The sequence below is a fragment of the Pezoporus wallicus genome, unplaced genomic scaffold (assembly GCF_028554395.1).
Source record: "Pezoporus wallicus isolate ANWC-B61680 ecotype Strahan unplaced genomic scaffold, APGP_CSIRO_Pwel_v1 contig_227, whole genome shotgun sequence".
NCBI classification, from domain to species: Eukaryota; Metazoa; Chordata; class Aves; order Psittaciformes; family Psittacidae; genus Pezoporus; species Pezoporus wallicus.
In genome coordinates, this window is record NW_026635704.1 from 2,486,204 (window position 1) to 2,499,000 (window position 12,797).

The 12,797-nt window shown below is 42.1% G+C and overlaps 1 protein-coding gene across 1 annotated transcript in view; it reads right to left on the minus strand.

Moving 5' to 3' along the window:
• RNMT (RNA guanine-7 methyltransferase) overlaps positions 1–12,797 on the minus strand; it is a 130,437-nt gene that overhangs the window by 93,968 nt on the left and 23,672 nt on the right. The window lies entirely within an intron of this gene.

Genomic DNA, 12,797 nt, shown 5'->3' on the forward strand with positions numbered 1-12,797 from the left:
TTCAGCAGGTGTGAGGGAGCTTATACATAAATGGATTCACAAAGTTTAAGAAGTTCACAGTAGTCATATTTTTAGAACTGAAAGTAAATGGACTTGTGTTTTGTCATAAATCTACTGCAAAAATACATACAGGCTTATACCCCTTTCCTCAAGGAAACTGTAACTAGACCATGTTTTTTCTACGGTGTTGAGTACCAGGTGCAACAGTGACATCGGGCATATGTTTATTCTGCTCCGCACAACTCTCATGACTGTCACTATCTGGCATGAGAAATGCTGCCTTCAAGTCTGAGACTGCAGAAAAAGTCATACACTCAATATCAAGGAAACACCCCTGTTCCAGAGTTCAACGATTCCAGGTTGAGATAGAGGCGAGACACAATGGATAAAAAACAAGTAGTTTATTACTGTAGGAAAAGATAGGAAGGAAGAGCCGGCAAAGGGTAAAAGAGACACTGATGGATATTTCTGGTGAGTGTTTATCTTACCAACCCCAAAGACCGTGTGATGATGATCAGGAAACCAGCTCCAAGAGACATCACCACAGTGCGAGGTAGCAGGCTCAACCTTAGTGGGTGTTCCCGTGGAAGCAACATTGACCTGGGTGGTATGAGGGTCTGCCTCTCCGCATTGCATGAGGCTCAGGCTTTTATGCTAGCGAAAAGGGCACACTCATTCCAATGTAGGGGGCCGGCCTACGTCGGAAGGGTGGCCAGCTAAGGCTATTTGCTGTGACTGCACAGTTAGTATAGAAGGGTCTCTGTTCAGGGATTTCCAAAGTGGACTGCAGGACTTTTAAGGGTTTTTAGGGGAGGAGCCACCACGGACCATTATCTCATGACTTGCAACTGGTATAAGACTCCCTTTTGCTAACAGCGGTGTTAACCCCCCTATTTTCAAGGTTATGTTCCCACAACCCATGCCAAACAGTACTGCTCTATTTTTGTGTGTTTCACCACAGACCATTATCTATTGTCACTGACACAACCCTCTCCCCTTCTTTCAAGATGAGCCTGCTGCCTTTGTTTCTGCCATTTGAGAATGTCTTGCCTAGATAAGGGATTGCCTTTCAGAGTATCAGCAGGTCTCCAGAGAAGACTGTTCTGTTGCAGTTGCTCCACATTTCAGAAATAGTCTGGAGATCTGCATATAGGCTTGAGTAATACCAGGAGTAGCTTGTGCTCCCTGAAACACCTTTTATTTATTTTTTTCCCAAGCAGATTAACTATTATAAATACCTTATGTCCTTCATTCAATAAAAGTGTTCATCAACTAAATAGATTCATGATTAATAAGTAAAATTGTATTTCAAATTACTGAACATTTCCTCTTTACTTTCCTGGCCTCTGGAAGTGAATAAAAGAATTTAGAGGAGGAGTGGGAATAAAATTTAATAGAAAGTATGAAATAAATTTTTGGTGACTTCATGTTTCCCTGCCCTTCTCCTGTGTCCAACTAGCTTCACAGAACATGTTTTGCCAGCTCTTTTTAATGCAGATTTGAGCTAGGAAGGCTCTAGCCAAAGGCTACAACCTTTGGGCTGAAGAAGGACTTTCTTTGCCTCTCTGTATAGGCATTGTCCAAAGAACTAAGAAACCTACAGCCTTGGGAAAACAAGAACAAAGGAATGCTGAAATTACATTCCATAGAAACCTGGATCTGAAACTCACTCTAGCAAAGACTAACATAAACTTTTACAGACACGCTATTGCATCAGTACTGTATATGAATGCAATAGAATTTATAGGAACAGGACAGAAAGACAAAAACCAACTACCACATACCAACTACTGATGTTTAGTACAGGCAGAAAAATGTTACGTTATATATATAGAAGCAGACAACCAGCAACTGAAATTTACCTTAACAGCTTTTAAGTGATTCTTTGACAGTGCTAAAACATTAGAGTACCCTATTGCTTTCTACAAACCAGTTTCTGGACAAATCAGCCACCTAGCCAGGAGATCAGAAATATTTTTGTGTGCAGTATCACCCAGAGCCTTTGCTGAGTCACTTTGCATTTTCCTGTGTCTATCAGCATATCAATAGATATCGGAATTCAATTGCTTATTCATGTAGTTGCATCAGCTCAGCATTTCCCAGACTCCTGAGCTTTTTCTGGTGGCCTACAAGTCTACCCTGCATTCATTCTGCTGTCTGCCTTACATCATTATATGAATTGATGTAACTGCCCAGCAGAGTAGTGCCTGGTATGTCTCATTAGCATTCTTTAATTACAGCAGGATTGAGTGACATGTCTTTTACTTCTAAAAACTATTCACTGTCTAATACAAAAGTGATTATAAACTAATCTCTAAGCTTTGGCTTCAGCTTGGACCTGACATTTTTATAGGTATCTATACCTCATTCTGGTAGTTCATGACAACACATCCCCTTGATTAAGCTGTTGCCTGTTAATAAGCAATCTGTCCTAATTCATTATCTCACACTTTATCAAGCATAGGTAAAAAAGAGTCTCGGAAATTCTTTTAGTGCTTATTTGACTTGTTAGTAAATGTTCACACTAATTTGAGCTATTTTCCCTCTTAGCTCCTACTTGCTGATTCCAGTGACTAAAAATGAATACATTCCTCCTGGAGCTATGCAAGTTTTGTAGTACAAATACAAACTAACATGCTCTGCCTTCATATTGGTCCCCCTACCCTAGCTCTCTTGGTGCCCCTTCTCTTCACTGAAAGCGATGGCAGTGAAGTTCATCTGAAAAAAAAATAAGACTCTTCTCTGCAATACTTATTCTTCTCAACATGGTCTGAGCAAAACCTGTGGATCAGGATTCTCAAGAACTCTGCCACAGAAGAGGCAAAACTGCACCTGAACCTGGGGAAAGCAAGAAAAAAAGGGGAAAGGGAAAAAGAGGAAAAGGTTTCTACAGGAATTAGGAGTCTGTTCCTCGGTCCAGTTTTAGAGACCTAAGACCCTTGTATTATTACTAGCTCTTTGTAATATGCTGTGCTAAGAAAGCCAGGCAATAGAATAAAGTTTTGCCTCACAGCACAAAACTGAGTTGCGCAAAGTCTTAACGGTCTTAGTGAATGATCTACAAGGAACCCTGTCATCGCTATCTTCATAAATGTCATCACCTTAGCTGATCAAACTGGATTATGTTTTTAGATCTAACATGCTCAAATCTAAAAAGAGCTTCAAGGTGACAGAAGTAAAATAAATACTTTACTGTGTAACTGCAAGTCAAGATTATCCAGTTGGTTTATCACAGTATCACAGTATGCTAGAGATTGGAAGGGACCTCGAAAGATCATCTAGTCCAATCCCCCTGCCGGAGCAGGAACACCTAGATAATGTTACACAGGAATGTGTCCAGGCGGGTTTTGAATGTCTCCAGGGAAGGAGACTCCACAACCTCCCTGGGCAGCCTGTTCCAGTGTTCTGTCACCCCCACTGAGAAGTTTCTTCTCAAGTTTAAGTGGAACCTCTTGTGTTCCAGTTTGTACCCATTACCCCTTGTCCTATCATTGTTTGCCACTGAGTAGAGCCTGGCTCCATCCTCGTGACACTCCCCCTTTATATATTTATAGACACTAATAAGGTCACCCCTCAGTCTCCTCTCCTCCAAACTATAGACCCAGCTCCCTCAGTCTTTCCTCATAAGGGAGACGCTCCACTCCCTTAATCATCTTCGTTGCCCTGCGCTGGACTCTCTCCAGCAGCTCCCTGTCCTTCTTGAACTGAGGAGCCCAGAACTGGACACAATATTCCAGATGCGGTCTCACCAGGGCAGAGTAGAGGGGAAGGAGGACCTCTCTCGACCTACTAACCACCCCCTTCTAATACACCCCAGGATGCCATTGGCCTTCTTGGCCACAAGGGCACAGTGTTGGCTCATGGTCATCCTGTCGTCCACTAGGACCCCCAGGTCCCTCTCCCCTACACTACTCTCTAACAGGTCGTTCCCCAACCTATACTGGAACCTGGGGTTGTTCCTGCCCAGATGCAGGACTCTACACTTTCCCTTGTTATATTTCATCAAGTTATTCCCTGCCCAACTCTCCAGTCTGTCCAGGTCTCGCTGGATGGCAGCACAGCCTTCTGGCGTGTCAGCCACTCCTCCCAGCTTAGTGTCATCAGCAAACTTGCTGATAGTACACTCAATTCCCTCATCTAAATCATTGATGAATATATTAAATAATACTGGTCCCAGTACTGACCCTTGAGGCACTCCACTAGTTACAGGCCTCCAACTAGACTCCGCCCCATAGACTACAACTCTCTGGTTTCTCTCCTTCAGCCAGTTCGCAGTCCACCTCACTACCTGATCATCCAGTCCACACTTCCTCAATTTAGCTGTGAGGATGCTGTGGGAGACTGTGTCAAATGCTTTGCTGAAGTCAAGGTAGACCACATCCACCGCTCTGCCATCATCCATCCACCGTGTTATTTCCTCATAAAAGGCTATGAGATTGGTCAAACATGATTTCCCCCTGGTGAAGCCATGTTGACTGCCCCTCATAACCCTCTTATCCTTGATACGCCTTAAGATGGCACCAAGGGTAAGGTGCTCCATCACTTTCCCAGGGATGGAGGTGAGGCTGACCGGTCTATAGTTACCCGGGTCCTCCTTCTTGCCCTTTTTGAAGACTGGAGTGACATTTGCTTTCCTCCAGTCCTCAGGCACCTCTCCCGTTTCCCAAGACTTGATAAAGATGATGGAGAGTGGTCTAGCAATGACTTTTAATGAGTTTGATTACTGAAAGAAAGAAAAATTACTACATCCTGTAGGGAGTATATGCCAATTTCCATTTAGGCTGAGAAGCAATGCAGTGAGCCCCACTAGCTGAATACAGAAATCCTGACTATGAATTAGTTTTTCTGCACCACAATGAACACAGATATCTTTACTAAGCTAAGCGGTTACAGTGACCACTAAATTTAGTTTCATGCCCACATTAGAGGTTCAGCACACAAAATGACTGAAAGGTACCACGTCTGTGAAGGATTCGTTTTTCTTTTTATATGACATGCTTCAGTGTATACCTACTAGATTGCTGCTAGAAAGGGCAACTGTGAGAGGAGAAAACAGGATAAGCAAAGCCATAGATATGGTCTGGAGACAAGCACACCTTCAAGAAATAACTAAAGATAACATTCACCTGACCTGAGAGGTTAATTTAATGTACAAATTGCTAAGCAAGTCACAATGAGGGCACATTCTCTGTTCCATGAACCCCTTCTAGCCTTGAGTCCACAAGCAGAATGTTATGTTTTCTCCACTGTGGACAATTTCTGGAAAATTCCTGTCCTGCTAGACACAGAATGTTTACATTGCTTAGTAAAGCATATTTCCATCAAAATTTTATTTGTAATGGAGGACCAATGGTCTTTTCACACATGAAATGGAAGGTTTTTATGCAATAGGAACCAATTATTTAAGGCAGTGACTACCACTAACTGAAATTCGTTTCAAGTAAAACAAAGAAATGGGCACTACATTACAGTTTGAAGGAACTTGTACAAAGCTGAATAATGCATTTTATTAATAAATGTTCTTCTCTCCACAATATTCTTACTACAGAAGTCTCAGTTACAATAACAGAACTGATTAATTCCCACATAAACATGAAAAATGCTCTTTTAGCATAGTATTTGATAGCAGAATAGAGAACAATGGGGGAAAAGGAAATACAGGAAAGTAAAAATAAAATCATTTATCTGCGCTTCTGTTTATTGTAGTATGTGCTGCCCTACTCTGTACAAACCATTTCTAAAGCAAAACCCTCTGATATTAGTTGCTGAGACAAAAAATCATACAGCAGGCTCCAGCTGTGACTCACGTGCAGGTGCAACGCCACTGCGGATGTTCTTAGTCAATGTACCAAAGTCTTCTTCGGAGTTAGCATAAATTGACAACAGGAATGATGACTAAAGTTAAAAATCGTACTAAAAAAGTAATGTCGGAATAGAAGAAAGTAGTTTAATACACTGACTTCTTCTGCTATGCCAGCTGTAGGTGGAAGTCAGCTAACAAAAGAACATTTACCCAGTCTTTTGAAAGTGGTTCCTCTGTAAAACTCCATTGTTCTGTCTGAGATTCCTAAATACTGCTTTGAGAATGAGAGTTACAATGCTGCAGAATTAATGGACTTCTACCAGCAGGACATCCTTCCCTCTCTCCTCTTCAGGAGGAAGAGAGGGGTGTAATTTTGCTTGGCATACGAAAACACCGAAGGCAGCAGCCAAATTGCACATTTCATTCCCATTAACCTCAGAAGCCAACAGGAACCTCTGAAAAGGAACAACGTAATACTTGATAATACTTGCTTGTTTACCTTCTTTTTTTTCTAATATGTTGTTAGTGTTTAGTAAAACAGTAATCCCATCTCCATCAGCAGATTAATTTCATAAAACAATAGTGATTTTATAATCTGTATTCTGGCAGGGATGAAAATATGGCAAGAACAAGAAAAATATTTCAAAGATGGCAAAGCAGATTTAAGTAACATGCCTCTGGGATAACAGATTTAAGAAAGGAAAAAAGTTGCTGCATTACCTCAATTGCAGCTGGAGAAAGAAGTGAGAATATGCAAGAAGAACAGCCCTGCAGACAGCAAGGTCAGTGCAGAAGGAGAGGAGGAGTTGCTCCAGGTGCCAGAGCAGAGGTTCCCCTGCAGCCTGTGGTGCAGCCCATGTCAGGGCATCTGTGCCCATGCAGCCAATGGAGATCCACAGTGGAGCAGATCTCCACCTGCATCCCTTGGAGGACCCCAGGCTGGAGCAGGGGGATGCCCAAAGGGGGCTGTGACCCTGTGGAAAGACTGCTGGAACAGGGTCATGGTAGGACCTGCAGCCCTGTGGAGAGAGAAGCCCACACTGGAGCAAGTTTGCTGCAGGACTTGTGACCCCACAGGGACCCACACTGGAGCAGTCTGTTCCTGAAGGCTGCACCCCATGGAAGGGACCCACGCTGGAGCAGTCTGCTCCTGAAGGGCTGCACCTGAAGGGACCTGCACCCTGAAGGGACGCTGCGCGGGTCCGGTCCCTCCCATAAGGGAGTGAACTGCGCCTCATGGAAGGACTCATGTTGGAGTTCACAGAGGACTGTCTGCCATGAAGGGACATGACACCGGAGAGGCGAAGAATGTGAGAAGTCCTATCCCTAAGGAGGAGCACCAGATACAACGAGTAACGAATTGACCACAACAACCATTTCCCATCCTCTGAACTCAAGAGTGAAGTTGAGCCCAGGAAGAACAGACAGATAGAGGGGAAGTTTCTTAAGATATAGCTTTTAGTTCTTGTTATCTTGCTCTGATTTGACTGGTAATTAATTAAGCTGATTTCCCCAAGTCAAATACGTTTTGACCATGACGGTAACTGTCCTTATCTCAACCCAAATTGTATTTTCTCTCCTGATTCCAGCGGAGGAAGGGAGTGATAGAGCAGCTTTAGTGAGCGTCCAGCCAGGATCAACCCTCCACAAACGCACAATTAAATATTTTAGCCTGTAGAAGAGAAGGCTCAGAGGAAACCTTACTGAGTCCTTTCAATACTTAAAGAAGATTTATAAGAAAGATGAAGAGATACATTTTACCTGTAGGGCCTGTAATGAAAGGACAAGATATAAATGTTTTAAACTCAAAGAGGTTAGATTTAGATTAGATAATTAGAAAGAAATTGTGTATTATGAGGGCAGTGAGACACTGGAACTTGTTGCCCAGAGAAGTAGTGGATTCCCCATCCCTGGAAGTGTTCAGGACAGGTTAGATGGGGCTTTGAGCAACCAGGTCTAGTGAAAGATGTCCCTGCCCCACAGCAGGGAGACTGGATAAGGTGATCTTTAAAGCTCCCTTCCAACCCAAACCAGTCTATGATTCTATGAAATTGCCAAAAAGTTCTTGCAAAATTATAATAAAACACTACCTCTGTTCAGGCACAAAACCATAGTGCTACTGAAGGCAAAGTTCCATCCAGGTAGGGCAACCTAGAAAACCATTGCCTTCTGATTTAAAGACAGTTCTTCAGAGGATAAACTATTCTTTCACCTGCCTGGATAGCATCTAGCATGCAAGCGTTATCATACAAGTGACAAAAGCCACAAGCAAAACAACAAATTTAACCTAATCTCTGACAGGTATGTGTTTAGGGCAGCTTTAGGACTGTCTTCCTTTGCCGATTGTGTACGTTTTATACAACTTTCACCTTTAACAGGCATTAGACAAACCGTACGCTATGTAATCAGCCCCTTGCTTATCACAGTTGGGGTTCCATGGTTTTGCCCCAAAGCCTCCTGTAGGCTCAGACTTCCAGTATTTGTCCCAGATCCCACAGTTTCCAAGAGGTCCAGCAGTCCATACCATTATACTCAAAGCACAGGGGGCCCTACACATTCTTAAGGCAGCCTATTTTTTCCTGGAGTCTGTTGTTAAGAGGAAGCAGTGATTTGCTTCTAGATAAAGAAACATTTAATTGAATCTTTTATGAATTATGCAAGGAAGCCAACAATTTCCAACTCTGTAATTATTGTTATTTGTTCAGCTCACAGCTCTTTCACAAAGAAGCAGGCTTCAGTTCCAGCTGTCTGTTGCGCAGATGTACACTGGCAGGTGTCAAACTCAAGGGGAACTGAAGAATGAAAAGGACTACTTGCTCTAAAGAACTCAGAATAATTCTGCTACCAGAAAATTACTACTCCACAGAGCAGTTTTATTTGGGCTATAAAAATAAGAGATTTAAAAGCTGCATTTTATATAGAAGTCAAAGTTCTGCTTGTGTTTATTATTTCATGTAGGGTTTTTTAAAGTTCTAAACCAACAAAGACTATTCTTGTGCCTAAAGTCAGAACAATTCTGTCACTGTCCAATTAGAAGAGAGTGCAAACTGAGAAGGAAGCTGTTACTGGTTGGCAGCTAGTAAGTCAGGAGCTGAGTAGTCTGGCCACAAGACTATGTATGCAGTATGACCAAAAAATGTGAACACTGGTACTCTGAATCCCATAGCAATGTTTATTCCACTGCTAAGAGTAGTACATTCCCAGTTTAATCACAATTAATGATTAAGGGTGAGCAAATGCACACCTTCCCTGAGACTCTATCAGAAACACAACTTATATGATATTCAGACAAGACCCTAAGATTGGGAGAGCACAACTCTTAGGAAGCTGGCTATTGAAACAATCCAGCCTATAAATGAAAACAATATCCTTTCCTTGGACTTCAACTACTAGTGGCACAGATCAGTCAGACCTTTCCCTGAAAATTAATTTCAGTTGCTGAGAGACACATTAAAGCAAATATGACAATGATGACAATGTTGAGAACCATCTTTAATAAAATGAAGAAAGGATGATAGCTTCCATTAAAGCAGCATTTATGCACCATCGGAAAACCTTTTACTTATCAAGACTAAGTTATCAAGTTAGCTTTGTCCTGCCTTACATCTGTTCTCTAAATAAAAGACACATTCAGGGCAGTACATAAATCTATGATTGTGATGTATTAAAAGGGTACACTTTAAGGGAGGTTAAGGAAAAGCCATTTTGCCAGCACTAGCACGCTGATGTAAAATGGTACACACCAAAGCTGCAAAAACTAAACTGCATTAACAGGTTTTAGCTCAGTGCACAGTAGTCATGTCATCAGCATAAGGATTCAGATTTCAGATGTTTTTCTTCAAATCTCAAGTTAAATGTCTTGTTCAAAACCAACTCAAACGCTTGCCTCCATGTCTTTTGGCACTTAAATGACCTGATTTTTGTGCTTCACACTTCTGAAAAATCAGGACACTTATTTGCATTCATAAGTGACAATACAGATGTCTGTTCCCTCACTTCCATACACAAGAGGCTCTCATTTCTAGCAAACAAAGCACACTAGGGACTGAGATTACAAAAGTGCTGTTAATCCTGCTTGATATTACACAAGCCATTTCTCCCCTAGAAGCATTATCACTTTAGCAGTAACTGGACTGCAAAAGTGGATTTATTATCAGCCCTTTGATTACTCTGCAGATGTTTTAGATTGATTGCTACCCAGCTTGACACTCCCTAAATCAACTGTTTTCAAAGTCTTTACATAGTTGAGCAACTAGAATATAGCCTATAATTTTTCTTTTTAATAAAAAATAGTTATTAGGATAGTGCTTTATTAAATAGACTACAACTCAGAAGGAAAACACTTTTAGTTGAAGGACCGAGATGTTCATTATGTAAATTAAACTATTTAAATGTTGTAACAAAGAGTGTATGTAAGATTTGCAGCAAGTCTAGCTTAAGTCAATGAAATACATTCCACCAGTCAATATGCCTCCTTAAGCATTTGCTTAAATCCTAAGCACAAAACACACCACATGCTTAAGCGCTTTGCAGCAATTTCTACCATACTGGTGTGTAATTCACAAAAGCAAACTCATACCATATAGCACTGATACAACAAAAACATACGGAAGCACAACACATTTCCTGCACAAATACAGTGTTTCTTATTTTTGTTGTAACACTGCAGAATATCTTAAAACCCACAAGGAACAATTACCTATGCTAACAGTGCTTGTGCAACTTTGATGACTCCTAACCTCAATTACCAGACAAGGAAGCAAAATACGTAGCTACTTCTTTCAAAAGTGAAGAAAGATGGGAGAAAAAGTCGGAACAAATCGCTACTGCATCCATCCTGCATACAAAGGGCTGGTGTTTGACTTGACTCTTTATCAACACAAAATTATCCATATAAAGCACTGTAATTTTGACCATATTAACAGGATTTTCAGTCCACTTTCATGACAAACTGAGGTGTTCCCTGAAGCAAGGGACTCTACTTAACATGAGTGCAAAACAGCATTTCAGCTGCGCTGGCTCTCCACAGCAAATACATGCCATGCAACTGGGTTACATCACAGTTCTCAAATGTTTGCCCTCACGGATCTAGAGCAAAAGGTTACACATCTTCTAGTGCCTGTTCCCAACTCATGTCTCACTCTACACCTAGGTGAGAGGGGATAAACCGAAATACAAAGTTGCTATTTCTAATCTGAATTGTGTAAAGCGAATTTGAAAACTGAACCACTTCATTGGTCTAGTACCTTTCATGTGTCACTCCATCCTTTCTTAATTCAAGTGATTGCCGAGACTGCTTCTATTGCCAAAACCATCCATTTCAGATGACCTCAGCACCCCCCAGTCTTCAATTGTTCATCAGGAATCCTGCGGGCCCTTGATGCTCTACGCTGTAATTGCTCCTCTGAAGCCATTCAGTTCTGATGGAAAGACACATAGTTATCAGGAAATGTTGTATGGCTGTGATCTCATTGGGATCATAAAGACCTGATGGGATGATTCGCATGACTGGAGTGCTACGGTGCAGGGTTATAGGCTCTTTGAGAAAAACAAGCAAGAAAGACAAGGTGAAAGTGGTGGAGTTGCCGTTTGCATGAGAACACAGCTGGAATGCATGGAGTGCTGCCTTGGGATGGACAATGAGCCAACTGAGAGCTTATGGGTAAGGACTACAGATGGCAGGTATGGGCGACATTATAGCGCATGTCTATAGGCAACCTGACCAGAAGTGGATGAGGCACTCTAGCTAGAAGCAGCTTCACATTCACAGGCCCTAGTCTCTGTCCCTCCCCGCTGGAGGGACAACACAGCAAGACACAAGCAATTCAGGAGGCTTCTGAAGAGAATCAGTGACAACTTCCTGATCCAAATAACAGAGGAACCAACAGGAGGTGCTCTGCTGGACCTCATACTCACCATCAAGGGGCTTGTTGGACATGTGAAGGTCAAAGGCAATCTTGGATGCAGTGACCCTGAGATGACCGTGCGTGACTGGAATTCAGGCTCCAGAGATGAGAAAGCAAGGCAAAAAGCAAGCATAATGCTAGACTTCAGGAAAGCTGATGTGTGCCTCTTCAAAGACCTGTTTGGTAGTTTGACAGGATTAAGCCCTGGAGGGAAGGTGGGCCCAAGAAAGCTGATTTAATATCCAATGATCACCTCCTCCAAATTTGAGTGGCCCATCTCAATGAATAGGAAGTCAGGCAAAAATGCCCGGGGGCCTGCACACAGAGACAAGCAGGTCCCGGCAAAACTCAATTACAAGAAAGAAGCAGTCATCAGTGAACAAAATCTGGCTGAAGGCCACTGCATACCCTGGGGATCAATACTGGGTCCAATTGTGTTCCAAATCCTAGAGCATCTCTCATATGAGGAAAGGCTGAGAAAGACGAGGCTGTTTAGCCTGGAGAAGACTCAGGTGCTAAGCTTGTGAATGTGTACAAATACCTGAAGGGAGGGTGTAAAGATGGAACCAGGCTCTTTCCAGTAGCGTGTAATGCCAGGACCAGATACAATGGGCACAACCTGAAACACAGGAGGTTCCATCTAAATATCAGGAAACGCTTTTGTACTCTGAGGGTGACTGAACACTGGCACAGGTTGCCCAGGGGTATTGTGCAGTCTTCATCCTTGGAGAAATTCAAAATTCTTTTGGACATGGTCCTGAGCAACCAGCTCTGGATGAACCAGCTTGAGCAGGGGGGGTTGAAACAGATATCTCCAGAGGTCCCTTCCAACCTCAGCCATTATGTGATTCTTTGATTTATTGAGATTTGCTTAAAAGAGGAAAGACACTCAACTATTTCCCCTCATTTTATTATACTGATTTCTTCCAAAAATAGCATAACAATGTACTTTCCAATGAAAACTGATACAAGAAATCTAACAAAACCAGCTTTGATGCACACAAATTTCAACAAAACATTTCAGCACTTCTAAACTGTCAGCATTTTTTTAGCTAGTTTCAGAAGTACTAATTCTAGCAGACAAGAGT